General features: G+C 34.2%; 1 protein-coding gene across 4 annotated transcripts in view; it reads left to right on the top strand.

Moving 5' to 3' along the window:
- The window catches only part of Hnf4g (hepatocyte nuclear factor 4 gamma), a 135,061-nt gene that overhangs the window by 63,378 nt on the left and 47,796 nt on the right, over positions 1 to 23,887 (top strand). For 2 of the 4 annotated variants that reach the window (XM_047563694.1, XM_047563689.1), the window contains exon 2: positions 7,848 to 7,967. The exons of the other annotated variants lie outside the window; for them this stretch is intronic. The gene's annotated coding sequence lies outside the window, so the exon portion shown is untranslated. The remainder of the gene's footprint in view (positions 1 to 7,847; positions 7,968 to 23,887) is intronic. 4 annotated transcript variants of the gene reach the window in all.

Raw genomic sequence — 23,887 nt, 5'->3', positions numbered from 1 at the left:
AAATAGCTTCTAATTATGTTTTGTATTTCAGTCTTGTCTGTTGTGATATTTCCTTGTTCATTCCGAATTTTAGTAATTTGGGTTTTCTCTTGTCTTCTGTTTGTTAGTGTGGCTAAAGGTTTATCAATTTTGTTTATTTTTTCGAAGAACCAACTATTTATTTTGTCAATTCTTTGTATTGTTTCTTTTGTTTCAATTTCGTTGATTTCAGCTCTGAGTTTAACTATTTCCTGTGTTCTACTACTTTTGGTGTTGGTCTGTTCTTCTTTTTCTAGGGCTTTGAGCTGTAGTGTTAGGTTGTTTATTTGTTGAGTTTTACTTCTTTTATTAAATGGGCTCCATGAAATAAATTTTCCTCTAAGTACTGCTTTCATAGTGTCCCAGAGATTTTGATATGATGTTTCTTTGTTCTCATTTACCTCTAGGAATTTTTAAATTTCCTTCCTAATATCTTCTGTTATCCATTCATCATATAATAGCATATTGTTTAATCTCCAGGTATTAGAGTAGTTTCTGTAGTTTCTGTTTTTTACTCTTTATTTATTTATTTCTAACTTCAATCCATTATGATCTGATAGAATACAAGGTAGTGTCTCTATCTTCTTGTATTTGCTAACATTATCTTTGTGGCATAATATATGGTCCATTTTAGAGAAGAATCCATGTGCTGCTGAGAAGAAAGTGTATTCACTCTTGGTTGGATGATATATTCTATAAATGTCTGTTAAGTCTAAATTATTGATTGTTTTATTGAGATCTATGGTTTCTTTGTTCAATTTTTGTTTGGAAGATCTGTCCAGTGGTGAGAGAGGCGTGTTAAAATCACCTAGTATTATTGTGTTATGGTCTATTTGGTTTCTGAAATTGAGAAGGATTTGTTTGACATACATGGATGAGCCACTGTTTGGGGCATAGATGTTTATGATTGTTATATCTTGCTGATTTATGCTTCCCTTAAGCAGTATGAAATGTCCTTCTTTATCCCTTCTGACTAACTTTGGCTTGAAGTCCACATTATCTGAAATGAGGATGGATACTCCAGTTTTTTGCTGAGTCCATGTGTATGGTATGTTTTTCCCCATCCTTTCACCTTTAGTCTATGGGTATCTTTTTCTATGAGGTGAGTCTCTTGCAGGCAACATATTGTTGGATCTTTCTTTTTAATCCAATCTACCAGTCTATGTCTTTTGATTGATGAATTCAGGCCATTAACATTCAGGGTTATTATTGAGATATGATTTGTATTCCCAGTCATTTGGTTCATTTTAAAATTTTATTTATTTATTTATTTTTTTGACACACCTTGGTTCCTCCTTTATTTGACAGTTCCTTTAGGATAATTCCTCCCTTTGCTGATTTGCTTCTTTGTGTTTTATCTCTTCCTCATGGAATATTTTGCTGAGAATGTTCTGTAATGCTGGCTTTCTTTTTGTAAATTCTTTTAGCTTTTGTTTATCATGGAAGGATTTTATTTCATCATCAAATTTGAAGGTAGGTTTTGCTGGGTATAAGATTCTTGTTTGGCATCCATTTTCTTTCTGAGCTTGAAAAATGTTGTTCCATGCCCTTCTAGCTTTTAGGGTCTGGATTGAAAAATCTGCTGATATCCGTATTGGTTTCCCCCTGAATGTAATTTGGTTTTTTTCTCTCACAGCCTTTAAAATTCTGTCTTTATTTTGTATGTTCGGTATTTTCATTATAATGTGCCTTGGTGTGGGTCTGTTGTAATTTTGTGTATTTGGAGTCCTATAAGCCTCTTGAACTTGATTTTCCATTTCATTCTTTAGATTTGGGAAATTTTCTGATATTATTTCATTGAATAGATTATTCATTCCTTTGGTTTGTTTCCCTAAGCCTTCCTCAATGCCAATAATTCTCAAATTTGGCCTTTTCATGATATCCCATAGTTCTTGGAGATTCTGTTCATGATTTGTTACCATCTTCTCTGTTTGTTCAACTTTGTTTTCAAGGTTAAATATTTTGTCTTCAATATCTGAGGTTCTGTCTTCCAGGTGTTCTATCCTATTGGTTGTGCTTTCTATGGAGTTCTTAATGTGGTTTATTGTTTCCTTCATTTCAAGGATTTCTGTTTGGTTTTTTTTCAATATCTCTAACTCTTTATTGAAATGATCTTTTGCTTCCTGTATTTGCTCTTTTAACTGTCGATTGGTGCTATCATTCAATGCCTGCATTCGCTCTTTCATATCATCATTCAATGCCTGCATTTGCTCTTTCATATCATCGTTTGCTTCCCTCATCATTTTAATTATGTACATTCTGAACTCCCTTTCTGTCATTTCTTCTGCCATGCTTTCGTTGGATTTTATTGATGTAACATCTAGATTTGTTTGGGGCATTTTCTTCCCTTGTTTTCTCATATTGTTCAGGAATCAGTGGTCATTAATATATTGCAGATTTCCTCTATTGACTTATAATGTCCCTGAAGATTGCTAGTATATCCCCTCTTATCCTTCAGTAGCCTGCAGTCTTGGATGAAGTTGATAATACGGTGCTCCACAAGGAAGCTGCCTCTCTAGGGATGGTGACCCTCAGGTGGGGTAATTTCCCTGATAGTGGGGAGAGGTGCCTCCACTTGTTGACCAATGGTCATCCAAAGGGGAACTAGGCTGTGGGCTGAGGCATGGCCTGTTTGTTCCTGTGTCTCTGATTTTACCGACCTTGTGGGAAAACCTCACCCAGCGGGGAAAACTCACCCGGTGGGGAGGTCTTGCTGGTCAGTTCCCCTCCTAGAGATTCCCCTCAATCTACAATTACTGCCTGGGTTGGGCTGTCTTCCTCTGCAACGTTCCCAGGGGCCCGGACCTACCTCCTGGGCCTGGGAGCCTCACCAGCCTTCGCAGACGAGTCTCCTTAGGCTGCCCCTCCTCAGAGAATCTGTCCACAGTCCTAGAAACTTCGCTCCACCCCTAGGCGTGTCTCTGTGCGGCTCTTCCACCAAGAAGCCGGTCCTGGGACCCTGCTCTGCACCTAATCGCCTGGCTATGCAGCCCCTCCTCTGAGCCACCACTTGGAGCACCGTACAATAGCTCCAAGACCCAGAGACCCACCACACACCTCCTCCTCTGGACAGCCGCCCGGTTTCTGATGCAGTCACTAGGAGTTCAAGCAACTCACTTCGTGTCTCCTCCTCCCGCCAACCGCCCGTAGCCCTAGGCAGTCACTTCAAATCCAAGTGACCCACCCTGTTCCTCCTCCTCCTCAGGATAGCCCCCCGGGTGTTCAGGAGTGGTCACTTTGAGTCCAAACAACTCACCACTCGCCTCTTCCTCTGGCAACCGCCTGTGGCTCTGATGCAGTCACTCCTAGACCAAGCGACCCGCAGCGCTCCTCCTCTTCCTCTGGGCAACCCCCCGGGTGTTCAGAAGCGATCGCTCTGAGTCTACACAGCTCGCCACGCTGCTCCTCCTCAGGCAGCTGCCCAGACCCCCAGTGGTTGCTCCGAGTCCAAGCGCTGTGCTGAGCCGCCTCCTCTACGATGATCCCAGTGGTCCGTGTTTACCGCTCCAGCGGGGGGAGGGACGTCTTGCCGAGCAACTCTACTTCACAAAGTTCCCTGCGTTCTTGGGCTACCGCCCCATCCGGGACGCCTCCCCAACGGGAGAGACTCACCCGGCGGCTTTGAGTTGGTCCCAAGTCTCTCACTATCTCCGCTTTTGAATCCTGCTTCCTGGAGCAACATGTAATGCAGCCGCCCTCTAGTCCGCCATCTTGAAAACCCCCTGGCATACAATTTTTTAAAAATTTATTTTTATTGTAACAATTTTCAATTAATTAATATTTCTTGATAATTTAATCCAAAGTCAATCTTCATATTTAAAATTTTTTCAATGGAAAGTTTTATGTTAAATCTAGTTAAAGGACAGCTTAATAAGAAGCCACATTAAGTCTGTACCATAGAAACTCTTACTTAATGTTTTGAACTGGTTGAATATATTTCTATATCACCTTTTAGTCTTTCTAATATTTTCCTTCAGACTCTGGCTAGCAATGAAATTTATATCATCCAGTTTTAAATATGCTTGTTTCATTTATTGTATCAGCATTAAGATGAACTTTTTTTTCAAAACTTAATTTTGTTCCTGAAACTCACCAAGATAACATAATTTAAAATCTATCCCTGTAGTTTTCATCATACTTTTCTTTTGGTTTTCTGTCCTGTGATTGGTGCCTTGATTGTCTCTGCTCTTGAAGTAGGTACAAATGAGCAAGGGCCCTGATAATCTCTGGGCTGGGGTTGTTCTAGTTTATTAGGCCATTTTGGTAGGAAAGGGACATGTGTCTTGAGATTTAGTGTTTGATGGTCCTTGGAGCTAAGTCATGCATGCTGCTGACACACATTCTACTATTGTCACAGCTACTAGGCTCTGCAAGGATCTGCTCCAGCTGTCCACGCTGCTTGATCCAAAGCATCAGAGATTAACTCTGAGTGATTATATAGGGCCTGTTTTTATTCATAGCTTCTTGACAAACTTATGAATGAATGAATGATAATTCCTGTCTTTACCAAATTCTTAATTTCCAGTGGTTCTTTCTTGCCCATCACATTAGACTTCTTGACCCTTCCCTCCAGAGTGGACCTAGTTATCTTTCTTTTGACGTTATCCATAGGACCAGCCTTTGCCAAATTTCTTTCCTTCAAATCCTCCACAGGTCTTAAGGTATAACTCTTCATTGTCCCTCATGCGGAGAATGCAAAGTGCTTTCTACTTGGTTCTAGACAGTACCTTTTATTATATTTTAATAATCATACTTGAATAATCTGATTTGGCTATCTTTCTTCCATCAGTGATCACAGGCATGTGGAACCTATGTTACATGCAAAGCAGTGAGTTAAGTGCGTAGAGAGAAGCCAAAATATGCATAGATGATAGTCCTTGTCTATTAGCCCTTCACATTTTAGTTAAATGAATAATAATTCACTATTGTACCTTTGCAGAAATCAAGTCTAGGTCATCTGTACCTCTGTAGGTGGAAAGTGGTCAAACTCAAGCAAATACTAAAAAGATTTTGCAGAAAATTAAAAAAAAAAAATTCTAGGTTTAAAATTTTAATGTTGATTTTGAAAATTTACCTTCACAGAGTAAATCCAAAAATTGAGTATTTTTAAGCTCCTATTTTACAATTCAACAACTTTAAATATGGCTTAGAAACATGGTTGTTTTATTCACTTTTATTTTTAGAGGATTAAATATGTTAGAACTCATTTTCATTAACTTTAATTTTTTTAGATAATGTTTACCTTGGAACAGACTCCTTTTGGCAAATTACAAGCAGATTGTTCTTCTGCATGTAATCATGTGTTAATCAGAGATTCTTCTTTTCTTTCTGTTTTATTATATATTTAAAAGCTTATAATCATGCCTTTGACTTTGGAACCTGTCAAATCTAAGACTTTCAGGATAGATAGATACATATTTGATTTTTGTCATTAGATTTGTACACATTATATCACTTACCTGCTCAGAAAACCTTTAATGGCTTCCAATCATTTATGCAAACAAACCTGAAATTTCCTGCCTAAATCTCTCTAAACCTTCAATATAATAATCCCAGTCTTTTTATCCAATCACACTTCCCACACATTCTTGCAAACATTCATTATTTGTTTTTCTTCTACCAAAACTTTTTTTTTCTTTGTCCACCACTTGAAAGTTACCCATTCTGCAAATCCTAGTTTAAACCCAATAAATCATGATCATTTTAATTCTCATTTATGAGATTTCCTCTGAATTTTAGGAGTATCTAGTTAGAATATTTTTGCCATGTATTTATGCTTATTAACCTTATCTATATCTCTTTCTGCAAATATGAGGAACAAAAACCATGTTTATATTTTTGTGTTTTTATGTTCTTATACCCTAGCACTGATGGCTACTTAATCTGAAGTAAAGAAATTGCCACTGTTGCCAGGCAGCGGTGCACACCTGTAATCCCAGCCGCTTGGGAGACTGAGGCAGGAGGATTGCAAGTTCAAAACTGGCCTCTGCAATTTAGTAAGGCCCTAAACAATTTAGAGACCCTTGTCTCAAAATAAAAATTAATAAAACGTATGGTGATATGGCTCAGTGGTTGAGCACTCTTGGGTTCAAGGAAGAAAGGCAGGAAGGAAAAGAGAAAGAAGGAAAGAAAGAAAAAGAATGAACTACTGTTACATGCAGTGTGACTGAATTATACAGTGAACATTTTGGACAAACAAGTTGAAGTCATGCAATCTTAAGACTTTTTAAAGCTAGTTTGAAGTAGCTCAGTGGTATAATGTGTGAAGTCCTGGATTCAGACCTTACAGATTAATAGAGTAAATTCTTCATGTAATAGATTTAATTGGGGCAGTGCGGATCAGCCATTCTTGTATGTATGTTTGTATGTACATGTGTATTGGTGTGAACTGAACCCAGGTCTTTGTGCATGCTAGCCAAGCTCTCTGCCACTGAGCTCTACCTGCAGCTCTGGATTAGCTGATCTTAATAACTTTTATCTCATATCTTTAATATCTTTTCTTATTCTGTTACTTTAAAATTTAAATGGAATGTATGTGGTGTGATGTTCTATTAGAAAATATTAAAAGGCAATAGATGATGTATCAAGGTGCATTCTGTCATGTATAATTAATTAAAACAAATTTTTAAAAAAGTCAATTTCTCATTCACTGTTCTGTCAGAAAAGCAGAAAACATTTTGGAAGATTGAAGCAGGATGGATTTAATTCAAGGAACAAAGTGCAGCCCTAGAGAAGCAAAAAGGCAAGACTGTTGCTTGCTTTCAGGTTCACCACTAACTGATGAATCAGGGAGCTGACAGTGCTGACCTACAGCCGCCTGCATCTAGGTGGCCAATTTCCAGGAAAATACCCAGAGGCCATTGTGGAATCTCACATTTGGTAGAGTCCAAGCATTTATTTGCCTTCAGTTCCTGGAGGAACAATAAATCACCTACATTTCTCCCACCTTCAAAATATGTGAGTGCTCCTGAGTGGCACACTCTGTACTGGGAAGGAAATTCTCATAGTTGCATCTTAGTTCATTATTTATTGGGTGTCCTTCAATTTAAAGGCAAATGTTTCCATGTACATCAGTAGCGCACAAATGATCTATCTACTCTAAGACTCACCACTAGTTGATGTTTATAGTAGAATTGTTTCTGCTGGAAGGGATTCAAGCTCAGTGGAACCTCATCTTCTCATTTTGAAGGTCAAGGTCATGTATAAATGGGGTTGGGGAGTCAACTTTTTTAACCTACCTCCATGGCTGTAGGTAGTGTCTTCCTCTTACATGTGTCTCTGAACCTGCCTACTGCTCTGTTCTTAAGGTATATTTCTATAGCCTTTGGATTTAATGAGATAAATGTTTATTATGCCTAATAATGTAGTAGTAGGGTCATGTTTGAGTTTTACAAGATACTTCAAATATTTTTTCTTAAGGTACACACATATAAGTCCAAACAAGAGGGAGTTAGGTCTTCTCATTGCTGTTCCAAGATCAAATCACCTTTTCATCTGATAACTTACAAAGAGAGAAGTTGACCAATAAATCTATTTAATCAGATCGCTCAATATTGTGAATGATCCTCCTGGTAGTTAGATATTATAAGTCTATCGTGGCCACTTCTCATTTAAACTTGTTCTGGATGGATCTTGCTGTGGCACTAGGGTTTTCTTAAGTATAAACCATTCCCAAATCACACTGTTATTATAGGTTGCTTTGTCCTCGGGCTCTCTAGTTTTCCTTTTGGGCTATTGGTCTTTCAACATGCAGTTAGGGGATTAAAGTAAATCATTTAATCCATGCAGCATGTCACTCAATAGTATACTTTTGGAAATTGTTTCCACAGGAACACCAGTGAAAGCAGCCAGTCTGAGATATTGACACTATAGAAAAAACTGACAGCTTGCTCCTTGTATTGATTCTACTCTTCTCTACAAATATAGACTCCGTTCCCTACCACAGTCTTGTAAGTGGTGCCTGCTGAGGTTGCTAAATTGCTTTGTAAATTATTTATTACTTGGACACCTTGTAAAGATCTCTTTTCTTCTTGTCTGATTTACTTGTGCTTTCTAGGGTCCCATATATATATTGAAAAATCTCCAACTATATACTGATCACGACCTTCTTACAGAGTCCTTTCCTTCCTGTCTTATATTGCAAATATGATTTATACTGCCAGTGTTATGGTTACATCTTTTGCCATTGGTTCTTATTTCTGATAAATTGTTTACAAAATATCATAAATGTTTATGTGCATATATGCTAGACTGAGCACCAGACAGGCTGGTTACTTGGAACCCAGCAGTGGGTAATTAGTTAACATATTTCCAAACTAAAAAAATTAGGTATTTGAAGAACGTTTATTTAATGATGGAAGAAACAGTTTCTATTAAAAATTACTTATCAGAATGAATGCACATATTTAATTCATTTGCACTAAAGTAGTAGAGTCAGCATTCTGAAAAAAATTTCAAATGCTTCTTTTCTAAATAATTTTCTTCTCATTTAGATTTTATTTTGTGGATTTTTAAAGATTTATAATTTAGGTAATAAAAATATACTTTTGTGTCCAGTAAGCAGAGCTATTTGAATAGATTGGGATTGCCTACTTTTAGTTGTCTGAAATTATACACAAACTTGTAAAGATACATAGTAGAAAGATATCCATGCTCCTGGCTTCCTACAAAGTCATGGCCAGCATAGACTGTGAATTAGGGTTGGAGTTATTAGTGCTCCTATAGCTTGGAAATCCGAGAAGCTACTTCTCTCATCCATCTTTATAACTTATTTCTTTATAGTCATGCACAGTGGTGCATACCTGAAATCTCAGCAGTTGAGGAGGCTGAGTCAGGAGGATCACAAGTTAAAGGCCAACCTCTAGCAAGTCCCTAAGCAACTTACTGAGGTTTTCTCAAAATAAAATATAAAAAAAGACTGGGGATGTGGCTCAGTGGTTGAACACCACTGGGTCAAATCCTGGTACCCAAACAAACAAACAAACAAACAAAAAACCCTCATTTGATTGTATGTGCAGAGTTTTGACTTTCATTCAGTTCCACATCTCTGCCATTTATAAGCTCTGTGACTCTGTGACTTTAGGCAAACAACAGTCCTTTTAAATATCAGTTTCGTCTACTACTAAGTGAAAATATAATAGTGATAGTAGTAATAATAATAATTATAATACTATCTACCAAAATGAAGAAAAAATGTGATAGTTAATTTAGAGTCTTATCATAAATATGTAAGTAGTCTCCCCTTATCTCTGGGGGATGCATTCTAAGACTCTTGGTGGATGCCTGAAACCACCGATTGTACAGAACCCTATATGTGCTATTTTTCCTATATATGTATTCTTATGGTAAAATTTAATCTTTAAATTAGGCACAATAACAGTTTAATAATTACAATATTAGTAAAATAGATCAGTCATAGCAGTTTGTGAGTGTGTTCTCTTGCTCTCAAAATATCATACTGTGTACCTTCTTCTGATGTTGAAGTGAGATGACACAGTGCCTACTTGGGAAGATGAAGTGAGATGAATGATGTAGACCTCCTGACATAGCTTTGGCTGCTACAAATGGTTACTTGAACCAAGCACTGAGCTACCATGACAGTGCATCTCATAACAGAGACTGCTACTAAGTGGCAGTGGGCAGGTAGTGTATATAGACTAGGTACTTGGAGCAAAAGAATGATTCACATCCCCTGCAATATGGAGCAGGACAGTGTGAGATCAAATCATACTATTCAGAATGGTTCAAACTTTAAAACTTGTGAATTGTTTATTTCTGGAATTCTCCATTTAATATTTTTGGACCACCATTGACCCTAGATGACTGAAATCATAAATAAAGGGGGACTACTGTATTAGGTGTTGTTATTTATTGATTCTGACATGTTACTAATACTTATGTTTTTCCTTAAAAATTCAATTTTATGTTTCATGCAATCCCAATAGATACACTTTTAAAATTAAAACTATGCAGTTAGTAGTTATACTTTAAAATCATAGCATCTTGTAGGCTATTATTTTTCACTGTAGAAATGTGAGGATTGCTGGGCCTGGTGGTGCATACCTGTAATCCTTGTGGTTCAGGAGGCTGAGACAGGGGAATTGCAAGTTCAAAGTCAGTCTCAGGAATAGTGGTGCTAAGCAACTCAGTGAGACCTGTCTCTACATAAAATACAAAATGGGGCTTGGGATATGGCTCAGGGGTCAAGTGCCCTTGAGTTCAATCCCTGACACCCACCCCCACCAAAAAATAAATGTGAAGATCATGAAAACTCTAAGATAATTGTAATCCTTAACAAAATGGGAATGCCAGTCTGTTAGAAAGAAAGGCATTAGATCATGAAGATTTACAACTAGAGGAAGCCAGCAATTTCTAGTCAGGGTGCTGAGGACAAAAGATGGGTGAGCAAAGCTGGAAAAAAGCAAGTGAATTTAGACAGTGAGGCCCTGGCAACCATAAGCTTCAAGTTTGTTCCAACAATGTCCTCTTCAGTGCAGTGCTGGTTATCTTGTCCATTGCTTTGTGCCAAGATGTGGTGTTATAATTTGATTTCATTCTTCCCTAGAATACTGACAGTTAATCATCTTAGTTATTTATTTGTTTATTTATTTATTTATTTATTTTTAGTGGTGGGGATTCAAACAAGGAACTCACACATAGTAGTCAAGTACTCTACAACTGAGTCACATCACTACCCCTTTTTTATTGTTAGACAAGGTCTTGCTAAATTGCTAAGGCTGGCCTCAGACTTGTAATCCTCCTGCCTCAGTCCCCTGAGTTGCTGGGATTACAGGTATATACCACCATGCCTAGCTGGCAATCACCTTTAGAAGGAGTTTTCTCTACCTATTAACCCTATTTGCATACTCAGCTTCTAGTTTGGAATGCTTGTTTCTTTACATTTTTTCTGGTGTTCCATGGCCCAGCTAAAATGCAACCTCCCCCACCAAATCTATCCCCCATTGTTTCCACCAACTTACTTCCTTCTCTTCTGACTTCGTTCAGCACTGATAGTATGAATCACTCTACCTAACATCTGAGATTAGATACAGTGCTATCTGGTTTAATAATTGCTTCCCGTAAAACAATCTCCCCAGCTGGAAACAAGGAGGGGGGCAGGGCAGAGTCTTTGACTGTCCTTTCAGCAGAGACAAAATGAGAGATTAAAGGAGAAGGTAAAAGTCGGTGTTATGAGATAAAATGCACATTCCAGCTCCGTCCTGGAACTTTACAGTATCTGTCTGCATTGTGCACATCATACATGCCTCACTGTCACCAATAATAACAGACTTTACCGTGGAACTTCAAAGAATACCTAAGTCTACACATAACATATCTCATTTATTCTCAGAATAGTCATGGGAGTTGCGGTTTATTATGTCTGTTTTGTAGAATAGAACCAAAGCTATGAGTGAATACTGAGATTTACCCTGTGTCACACTGATGCCCATTGCTTTTCATTTCCACCTATCAGAGAGGATCTCAGACAGTGGCTCATCTTCATCTTCATGGGAACCATGTGAGCAAAGTCAGAAAGACATTTTTAATTTAGATTTATAAGCAAGGTAGGCTGATTTGCCTTGAGAAAAAAATAAGAAAAGACCTACCTGTCCTAGCAGCCTCTGTCTATTCTATTTTGGGGGGAACAGAGATCATGGGATGGGGGTGGGGGCTGTTCTCCATACAAGGAGAATGTTTGACACAAAAACAAATGGAGTCTGCAGACTGCAAGGATACCTGAGGGAATGGATTGTATGCAAACACACACCCACACACTCATATGTATAGGAATCTAAAATATTAAAACGTGTGAGAAGGATGTACTAAAAACATGTAATTTATCCTTATTCATGTACATTTAGTCGAAATTGAGATAGGAGAGTTCCCATCATTGGAATGCACCAGCATTTTGTGTATACAATTTTAGAAGAGGAAACAAGGTTAATATTTGGTGGGTAAGGAACTACAGATGCTCCTGGACTTACAATGAGGTTACGTCCCAGTAAATCCATTGTAAACTAAAAATATTGTTTGCTGAAAGTGCGTTTGTGCCTCTTAACCTGCAGAACTACACACCTTAGCAACACAGCATCCTGTAGAGTGTGGGTTGTTTACCGTGACCATGGTGTGGCTGACTGGGAGCTGCCCAGCATTGTGAGAGGGTCCTACAGCACATCACCAGCTGGGGAAAAGATCAAAATTCAAAATTTGAAATGCTATTTCTACTGAACACATATTGCGTTTGCACCATTGGAAAGTAAAAGAAAAAAATCATAAGTGGGGCACGACCTGTGTTAGAACTAGATTGAGGTGAATGAGTTTCATGTCATGGGACATGCTTCTCCACCCTGAAGAATTTCTAGGAAAAGTCCTTTCTCATGAAATGACTTGTGGAGAGAAATGTTATAAAGATATATCTTGCAATACTGCTTGGCAAATGTTTGTGGTTTTAGAGTAGCTAAAAAGTATTTTCAACAAAAGTACAAGAGATTATCCATTTCACTGTATTCTTATCAGCACTGGGTAGTAAAACTGAAAAATAAAACAATCATTTGAAAATTAAAACAAAATTACTCTATCATGTTCAGATTAGGTTGAAAATTTTCTATTTGTCCACTAATTGCAGGTTTTTTTCCCAAAATTGTATATTCTTAACTTTTGTGTTTTATCTATTTAAGTAAGTGTTTAAAAATCAATGTGCATAATAAGCTTCATAGTGTTGTTTTACCTGTTACCTGGTCAAACAACATTTGATAATCCCACTGATTATATATAAGAATTAGAGCATTATTTTTTGCTGTTCTCATTATTGTCATTAAGCCATAGTATGTTCTTATTGTGATTCATTTTTATAAATTGTTTTAAAGTTTGTCCAAATAATTGGTGGTATATTTTTATTTATTTTACCTGCTGCTGCATTTTCCACTACAAATTTGCTTAGACATATATGCCAAATAATATTAATTATCTATTATTATTAATTAATATTTTCAAAAATATATCACTGAACAGCATTGTATTTATATTTAATTAAAAATATGCATATATATGTGCATGTATACACACATATATTAAGACTATTAAATAATTACAAACTGAGTGTTCATTTATGAAAATTCTCTGGGTCCATACTTTATTTAAAATGTGGGGAAATCTGAGGTTGTCTAAAACATTAAACCTTCTTGCCAAAAGCAGAGAGTGTAATGGGGTTATGAACTTGTATTCAATAATTTAGCAGGCAGCATGAAATAAATCACATAATAAATGTAGACAAAGTGTTTTTGCAGAGAGTAAGGAAAAAGCAATCCCCTCCCTTCCAATTCACAATGCTTGGTTGACAATGTAGAAGGCAACTAGGGAAAAATCATGTGGTAGATAAGTGAAAATTTAAGTCATTTTTATTGCCTGAAATAATGAGATGAACATTAATAAGGTCTTTTATTATAGTTGCATAAATTGGGCTTTAATTTGTGACCATTGAGAATACTGCTCCTGACTAGAGATTAAATTTGTTTTTATTGAACATAATAAATAAAGATTGGATATTAAAATATTATGAATTGTGTGCATTTAGAAACATTGTTATCAACTGTGGGTACTGTTTTATTAATCCTTCAAATTATTGCCTAGATTAGTGCCTTTAACATAATAAGTGGTCATTAGTTTTTCAAATAAATAAATGAGTGGTGGTGAAATGTAATTTTTAAAAGGATCAGATTTTTACTGGGCATAGTGATGCATGCTTGTAATTCCAGCAACTTAGGAGGCCCGTGCAGGAGGATGACAAGTTTGAGGCCAGCCTTGGTAACTTAGTGAGACTGTCTCAAAAAATAAAAAGCACTGGGGATATAGTTCAGTGTTAAAGAACCCCTGGGTTCAATCCTCAGGACTGAAGAAAGAAAGAAAGAAAGAAAGAAAGAAAGAAAGAAAGAGAGAGAGAGGGGGGGGGGGGGGAGGGAGGGAGGGAGGAAGGAAGAGAGGAAAGAAAGAAAGAAAGAAAGAGGAAGAAAGAAAGGAAAAAAGAAAATGAAAAACTTCAAATTTTAGATTGTGCTACTAACTCAACATATTTGTAAATAAATACACACTAAACTGCAAAATCACAGAAAAATATATTTTTCTTTAATAATAAACATCTATTTCAAAAAGGTAACTATAGCAGTTTTTATTTAAATTGGCTATAAATAATGGACTTTCAGCTATGTGCAAGGTAATGTTTTTGGTTTCAAGAAAACTACATAGTCTCACAGTTTGGTTTCCATTAAGGAGTAATTCATCGCAGTATGCTAGTATATGTGTTACTTTAGTAAGTAATACAATTGAAGACAGAATGAGATGAATGTCAGAAAAAAATGTCAGTGATTTTGGATCAGAACAAAATTATGCTCGTTCTATTTGTGCTGTTGTAACTGATTCACAGATTATGGTTTTAAGATTTAAAGATTAAACAATTCTCTCATACCCCTCTCATTATGTCCTCTTCCTTAGAGTAACCACAATGGTATTTCTATTTTCATGTAGTTAACATTAATGCAGGTATAATATATGAAATCTCCATTTTGAATATTTCAATGGTCACATTCACTACTATTATTTTTATTATAGTTGTTAATGACAAGAGGTTATTTTACTGTGTTTATTTATTTATTTTATACTGGGGGAAGTTTGACCACTGAGCCCCATTCCTAGCCCCTTTTATTTTTTGAGACAACATCTAGCTAAGGGCCTTGCTAAGTTGCTAAGGCTGGTCTTGAACTTGTGATCCTCCTTCTTCAGCCTCTCAAGTCCCTTGGATTACAGCTGTGTCCCATAACACCTGGCTATTATGTGTATTCTTGATGGGTGTCATTCTAACTAGAGGGAAATGAAATCTCAGTGTAGTTTTGATTTGCATTTCCATAATTGCTAACAATTTTTATTCATATATTTATTCATATATTATTCATATATTTATTGGCTATTTGTATTTCTTCTTTTGATAAGTGTATGTTTAATTCATTTGTCCAATTGTTGAATGGTTTTTTGTTTTTTTTTGGTGTTAAGTTTTTTAAGTTTTTTATATATTCTGGATATTAATCCTCTGTCAGAAGAGTAGCTAGCAAAGATTTTCTCTCATTCTGTAGGTTCTCTCTTCAAGTTTTTAACTGTTTCCTTTGCTGGCCAGAACTTTTTAATTTAATGCCATCCCGTTTTTTTAATTCTTGGCATTATTTCCTTAGCCGTGGGGGTACTATTGAGAAAGTTGTTGCCTGTGCCTGTGGCCTGTGTGTTGGAATGTTGACCCTATATTTTCTTCAAGTAGCGGGACAGTTTCTTCTAATTCCTTGATTTTTATTTCATTTTTATTTGATTTTTTTTTGTTGTTCAGGATGAAAGATAAGGGTCTTGTTTCATTCTTCTACATATGGATAACCAGTTTTTTCCAGCTTCATTTGTTAAGTAGGTTCTCTTTTCTCCAGTGTGTAATTTTAGTACTTTTATCAAGGATCAGATGAATGTACTTGTGTGGGATTGTCTCTGTGGCTTCTTTACTGTACCATTGATCTATGTGGCTGTTTCTATGCCAGTATCATGCAGTTTTTGTTACTATAGCTTTGTAGTATGATTATGATGCCTCTAGCATTACTTTGATTTTTCTGTGTCTTTTATGCTTTTAAATGAATTTTAGGAATGCTCTTTTCTAGTTCTATGAAGAAGATCATTGTTATTTTGATGGGGATTGCATTGAATATTTTTATTGTTGCTAGTAGTATGACCATTTTATTTATTCTGCCTGTCTATGAACATGGGAGGTCTTTCTGTCTTCTTGTGTCTTCTTCAATTTATTTCTCCAGTGTTCTATAGTTTTCATTGTAGAGGTCTTTCACCTTGTTGGTTATATTTTTTCCTAGTTATTTATTTATTTATTTATTTAAATCAAGGCTACTGGAAGGGGTCATTTTCTTCAGCAGCTTCATTATTGATATATAGAAAATTTGTAACTTTTTGTATGTCAATTTTGTAACCTATTTGCCAAATATATCTACCAGCTCTTGAAGTCTTCTGGTGATATTTTTTTGGGGTATTCTGGATAAAGGATCATGTTGTCAGCTTTGTACTATATTATTAGGGTATACTTCTAATGACTAATAATATAAAGGCACCAGAAATATTCACGAGAACACCTAAAATCTATTACTTTTTCAAGATTAATTTCATATTTAAACCTAATTTTAATATTATAAGTACTCTGCAAAAATTTTGGAGGACAATTATTCACAAGATAAAACAAAATTTATGAAATATACTTCATAAAGGCAATTCATTTTTTAAAACTACTATTTTAGTTATTGTTATTCTTTAATTCTTTTTCTTTTTTTTTTATCATGAGCTCTATCTGACACCTACTGGCAGGGTTCTGATGTAGCTTTCTGAATATATGTACACATATTCTTTTCTTTTCTTTCTTTTTTTTTCAAATTCAGTTAATGTTCCTTTACTTCACAACCCTGGAAATTTTGTGTTTGTTTGTGTTTCCTGAAGTTTTCAGTGCTTAACTACTCACATAAATATTTGCTGTTAATATGGTTTTTCTCAGGGCACTTTTAGCCTCTTAGTTATTTTGGGTGACTTACATCACAATATCCCATCTCTTAACATCTAGAGGGAATTTATTCTTAAGTGTGAGAACTCTTGAAGAATCTTTCATTTATTCTTACCAATTAATTTATCAAAAAAGAATCTTCCTTTGAAGTTAAAAAAATATAAATGGTTGTCATGACAAAATTTACAAAACTTTGGGTTTTTATGTAATGAAAATCAACAAGACTAATGTCATATGTGCAAATTATACTATAAGGAGCAGTATCAAATACATGATTATTATATGTATAAATGAAAATAAAGAATGGTTTTGTTAATCTCCGATGGTTAGTATTTACCTGTGACTATGAGAATTGCAGTTCCAGGGAAAATTAAAAGCAGCAGTGTCTACTATAGTTAGAAACATTATCTTATCACCTGAGTTCAGATTTCTCACAGAAGATGCACTTCCCCAATCCCGCTGCATTATGATTTGGAAGCCTTGTTGAGAAGGGTCCATATCTCTTTGCTTGATCCTCACAAGACCTAAAAAGGTATATAAATACTGGGCATAAAAATGAAGGGCAATATGATGGGAGAACCAAGAGGGCTGTGTGTTTGTATTTGAACCATCCACAAAGCTATCCGAAGATCTAATAGTTATCTAGATAGTTTTTTAAAGCAGTCTGTTCACATTACTTGGCAGAAAGACATTATTTTTGTGGGTCATTAAAATATTTTTTACTTTGTCAGGCAGAGGAGACCACATCTGATTCTTTGAAGAAGATAGTCCAAATCCCTGGACATAATAAAGATCAGGGAAGGACTGCACATAGCAGAAATTAAAAGAAGATTAAATTGCAGTAAATAATACATCTATTAAATAACTCATGGACAGAAAAAGATAATATTGTTTCTTAGAACTATTGAAGAGGAGTAAATCATTATAAACTGAGGGTAAAAGATCTTTATTTCATTTTAATACCTATTGTCATCTTTTTTTCTTCCTGGTTTCTCCCTAATCTTTTCTAGACATCCTGGTTTCCTTTGTAGTTCTGAAAGAATCTCTAGCTATTTCTGTGAATGTAACTTCTGTTATTCTGTGTTAGAGCTTATCCATAGGATTCTTTAGAAATTTTAAAAAATTGTTATTAAAAGAAATTCTTATGCCATGATATGCTAAGTAATTTAGAAACAAACTTAAATTGCTTTTTTTAAGTGCACAGTCTCCCATTACTTTTTATTATTTAATAACAATATAATGAATCTGTCATCTACTTGGAAGTAGGATATGATGCAGTTAATATTATCCTGAGGTCTTCAATTCTAAGTTATAAAGAATTTCAGAACAACAAGAATGGGAAGTTATACTATATGTATGTATGATATGTCAAAATACACTCTAGTGTCATGTATATCTAAAAAGAAAAATCAAAAAAAATTTTCAAAAGAAATGTGCAGATAACAAATTCACGGTAACCTGGTTAATATAGTATATACACACGTATATATATTTCATTAATATGTATTTTATATATGTATGTGTGTGTATATATATATATATAATATACATTATACATATATACACTTATATGTATAATGTCCACTGAAGGCTTAAAAGATATTTAAAATATTCATATGCAGGTAAACACCAGGACATTTGGGAATTAGGTAGAATCTTTAAATCCCACCATAGGATACCTGGTCAGCACATGACACAGAAAAGACTCACTAGAGCTAGGGCTGTGGTGGAATGGTAGAGTACTTACCAAATATGAGGCCCTAGATTCCATCCACAGCACTCCCCAACCCTCACACAAAAAAGATATGCTTAATTCAAGAGACAAATGTGTTCCTATAACATTGTGTTTAAGTTAGATATCTCTAAAGTAATGATTTTCTCAACTATGATTCCTTATTTTGAAATATACTATTCAAAACCTATATTCAAATTTTTCTATTAACTTGTAACAACAGAAAAAGCAGTGAAACTATGGTAGAAACAATTGTACACCCATAAATTCTAAAACCTAGATAGATGAAGCAGACAAATTCTCATCAGGCACAAAGTACCAAAACTGACTCAAGAAACATTGGTAAATCTAAATAAACCTAATAAATGAAATGATTCAACTAGTTAAAAAAAAAAATCACAAAGGAAAACCTAGGATTAGATGGTTTCAATGATGAATTCTAACAAGCACTTTGAAGATAATATGAATCCTTTGAAAATACTTTCAAAACTGGAGGAGATAGAAATATTTGTTAACTTGTTCTCTGTGTTCAGTATTACCCTGATAACAAAACCAGAAAGACATCAGAAGAAAAGATAACTACAGACAAACAGGCACAAAACTCCTTTAAAAACAGTAGTAAACCAAATACAACAACATAATAAAGACTCCATAGACTGGGTGTGGTGGTGCACATCTGTAATCCCAGTGACCCAGGAAGTTGAGACTGAAAGATTGCAAGTTTGAGGTCAGCCTCAGCTCTGTGTTAAAATAAAAAAGAAGTGCAGATATGGCTCAGTGACAGTGCATCACTGGGTTCAATCCTCAGTGCTGAAAGAAAAAAATTCAAAAAAGACTTATGTAGTGTAGCCCAGAAGACTGTATCTCAGAAATGAACAAGTGGTTCAACATTAAAAAAAAAAACAAAAAACAAAAACAAAGACAAAACAATGTATACTTAAAGAATAAAGGAAAACAGTCAAATAAACATCTTAATAAGCACATAAAAATCAATTGACAAAATCCAACACACCTTCATAATAGAAACAATTTAGAAGTACATTCTCAAGCAGATAGTCCATTTATTAAAAAGAAAAATATTTAACATCATGCTAGTACTGAATAACTTACACTTTTCCCCAAATATCAGGAATGAGATGAAGGTGCCTGTTTTTATTACTTATATTTAATACTTTACTGAAGTTTATAGCCAAGGCAAGAAAAGGCATTCAGATTGTAAAGGAAGAAGTAAGTCTATCTTGTTTAGCAAATTATATGACATTATACATAAAGGCTCCAAGAAAATCCCAGAAGTTATTATAGCTAATATGTAAGTTCAACAGGATTATATAATTCAAAATCAATATACAAAAGTCATTTGTATTTCTGTACACCAACAGTGAATATTATGAAAATTAAATTAAGAAAACAATTCCACTAATGCTAGAATTCAAAGGAATGAAACACTTAGGAATGACTTCAGCAAAAGAAGTATGAGTTGAACACTAAAAACTACAATATATATATATATATATATATATTTTTTTTTTTTTTTTTTTTTTTTTTTTTTAATTGAAGAATACTTAAATGGGAAGACATCCCCATGTTCATGTATTGGGAGATTTAGTAATGTTAAGATGGTAATATGTCCCAAATTGACCTATAGATTCAACACAATTCTCATAAAATTCTACACACACACACACACACACACACACACACACTTAACTATCTATTTTTTCAGAACTTGGCAAACTGATCCTAAAGTTCATATGGAAATACAAGGAACCCAAAGTAGACAAAAAAAAAAAAAATATATATATATATATATAAATAATAAATCAGGTGAAGGACCCACAATTTCTGATTTCAAAACATACTACAAATGTGCAGTAATTAAGACTACAATACTATTGTAAAAACAAATGCATAGATCAATAGAATAGAACTGAGAATATAGTAATAAATCTGCACATTTATGATAAATTGATTCTTTTAAAAAATTCTTTTTGGTGGTGCTGAGGGTCAAACCCAGGGCCTTTTGTGTATACTCAGTAAGTGTTTTTAGTAAATCCATTTTAACAGGGGCACTAAGACAATTCAATGTGTTTTCAAAAACTCATGCTAGGACAACTGGAAAATTAATATAAGTTGAAATCCTGCCTAAAACCGTATCCAAAAATTAACTGAAAATGATCAATGATGTAAATGTAGCAGTTAAAACTGTTAGAAAAAAGCACAGCTTTACATCTTCATGACCTTGGAATAGGCAGTTCATCCTTAGAAGTAACACTAAAATCACACCCAACAGAAGAAAAAAATAAATGAGATTTCAAAAAAACTGTAATCCTTTGTGCTTCAAAAGACATCCAAGAAAGTTAAGAACAATTCACAGAAGGGGAGATATTTGTAAATCATATATCTGAATAAGTCTAGTATCCAGAATATATAAAGAACTCATATTGCATGATCCAATTAAACATGGATAAAGGATTTCGATAGATATTTTTAAAAGAAAATATACAAATGATCAATAAATGCATAAAAAGATGTTCATCATCATTAATCATTAGAGAAATATAATTAATAACAATGAAATAATACTTCATAGCCACCATAATTATTATAATAAAAGGAAAATAATAAGGGTTGGTGAGAATGTGGAGAAATTGAAATCTTACATATTGCCATATGAAACATAAAATGGCATAGTAAATTTAGGAAAATGTTTGCTGGTTTCTCAAAAAGTTAAACAGACTGACCATATAATCCAGCAGTTTTTCTCCCAGATATATATACCCAAGTATATAAAATATATGGTAATATAAAAAATTACTTCACAATAATAATAGCAGTGTTATTCATAAGTGCCAAAGATTGCAAACAATTCAGCTTTCTATCATCTAATGAATGGATAAACAAAATGGGTAGATATTCAATAACAGTCTTATTCATCCATAAAAATTATATTTCATATAATACTAATGGGGGATAAACCTTGAAAACCTGAAGCTAAGTAAGAGAAGCAAGAACCATGCATACAAAATATTGTAAAATTCCATTCACATGAAATGTCTAGAATGGGCAAATTTAATAGAGAAAAATATAGATTAGGGGTATTCAGGGGCTGGGGAAGGGGGCTGAGCATGATTGCTAAAGTGTATGTGTTTTAGGGGAGTGATTAAAATGTATTAAAATTAGATAGTGGTTTTACTTGCCCAAATTTTTACATATACCTAACCACTGAGTTGTAAATCAATATGCTTACATAATAAATATGTAAATATAGCATATTATGTATTTATGATGCATTTAAAATTTATAATATGTAATTATAATGTTCGAGTTTTTTAGGAGAACTTTTAGTAAAAAACAAATGAGGAAAGACTAATAAACACTATCGGATTTTAAAACATAAAACTGCAGTTATTCCAAAATCTTGATGCTATTTGATACATGAAATGTCAGTGAAATGAACCAGAGTCCAAATATATTCCTAAACATACATATACACAAATATTTTAGCCACGTGGAGACTATATTAGATCATTGCTAAAAGACATTTTACTTTATAGCAATGTATAGACAATAGGCCAGCATATCATCAGAGAAAAAATGGCATTTTCATTCAGATTTTATATATTATGAAATCTGAAAATATTTCAGAAATATAAATCTGAATGTATTTCTAAATATAAATAAAAATATATTCCACATAAAACATGTTTTTCATTGAATACTAAAATTTACATGTATTTATGGTACTTAGCATGATTTTTTGAAATATAAATGCACTTGGAATGACTAAATTGGGATGATTAACATGCATTTTTCTCTCACATAATTTTTTATAGTAAGAAAACTCAAAATCTATTCTATCAGCATTTTTCAAGTGCTCAATATATTGATGAACCATGTTTAAATAGAGCTCATGAACTTATTCCAAAACAAACTTTTAAACATAAAATAAATCAATATACAAAAGTTGTGAGAGAAATTGAGATATTTTTTCTCTAATCCTATTGAGAACACCTGAGTAAATACAGTAAAATTTAAAAATATAACAAATGATTAAATTTGACTCTGAAATATTTTTTAAAAACCTACATGACAAAAGTTTATGTAATATATTTTAGATGAATATTTATTTTGGCATGTGAAGAGTTTTCATCAATCATTAAGAAAATAGAAGCTAACCTGATGAGCAAAGAACATAAATATATAATTCAAAGTTTAAAAAAAAAGCTTTTAAATGTATAGTAAAATGCCTGGTCTATACAAATAACCAAAGAGACACAAGTGTGAACAACCATGTAGTACCATTTGTAGCATTCAGTGTAGCAAAATAAAAATGTCTGTTAATATCTGATGTTGATGAGATTGTGAATAAACTGTTTATTCTATTACCATGTATTGTTAGGATGTACATACATTTTTCAATCACTTTGAAATAATTTGACCTCAAAAAAAAAAAAAAGTCTATATCCTTTAACTCAGAGGTTTTGCTCTCTAGGACTTATGCTTTGTTAGCAAAAATGTTTATAACCTATTCATGATATCATTGTGCATAATAGCAAAATGCTGGAGATAATCCAGTTGTCTTTTAGCAGGATAGTGTATGATATGGATTTATTTCCTTGATATATTTTCAAAGAAAGAATTATGCAGAGCAAAATGTATATTATGATTTGTTTCTGTTTGAAAAACACACGAACACATTTATACATATGCAGTTTTTTTTTACATGCATAGGCATTCTCTGGCTATATAACATATTAATTCCAAAACTCTGGTGCCATTAGAAAAGGCAGTTTGGGGGTCTGAAAGGAAAATATTTTTTTTTCACATAGAAGACCTCCTAGGTAAATAATTCTCAACTATTTGAAGAAGTTTCCTGTGGCAAAGGAAAACATTTGTTAAGAGAACAGACTTTGACATTAGATAGTCCTGTTTTTTGTTTGGTTTTGTCTTTATTATCTTAGCAATTATTTAAATTTTCTAAGCCTCAGTTTCCTCTCCATAAAAATAAAAATAAAAACAGTGGTCACCTACAGAGTTATTTTAAATATTAAATAAGATAAAACATGTAAAGTAACAAAGGGCCTGGCATAGAGTGATCATTTAATGTCATTTTTTATTTTTATTACTACTAATAATAGCTCGGGGTGATTGGATGTAGTGTTTTTGGCTTTCAGTGAGAGATGCTGTCAAAATGTCCTTGCAGTGACTGCTGGTCTAGTTTAAAGCTTCCTGTTCCTGGTGCCATAACAAGCTCATGTGTCCCAATCATTGTTTGTGTTGTGAGTAATTTGTTGCTTTTATAATATTTTATGAAGATTGAGGATTGCTTCTTTTATGTTAGAGCTGAATCAGTGTTGTCCCTATAAAACCCTCTCCCTCTCTTGAATCACAAAATGACTTTCCCAGCAGGAGAGAGAAAGGGGTGGAGTTACTTATAGGATAGTGTCAAGAATTGTGGACAGGCTGGGTGTGCCAGTGGTAGTGTGTCATGTGTAGGAGAATCACATAGACACAGCTGTATCTTTTGCTGTGGGCGAGAACTAAAGTCAGTACAC

The sequence above is a fragment of the Sciurus carolinensis genome, chromosome 1 (assembly GCF_902686445.1).
Source record: "Sciurus carolinensis chromosome 1, mSciCar1.2, whole genome shotgun sequence".
Lineage (NCBI taxonomy): Eukaryota > Metazoa > Chordata > Mammalia > Rodentia > Sciuridae > Sciurus > Sciurus carolinensis.
The sequence above is the reverse complement of the archived record's forward strand: the minus strand, read 5'-3'. Positions and strand labels throughout refer to the sequence as shown.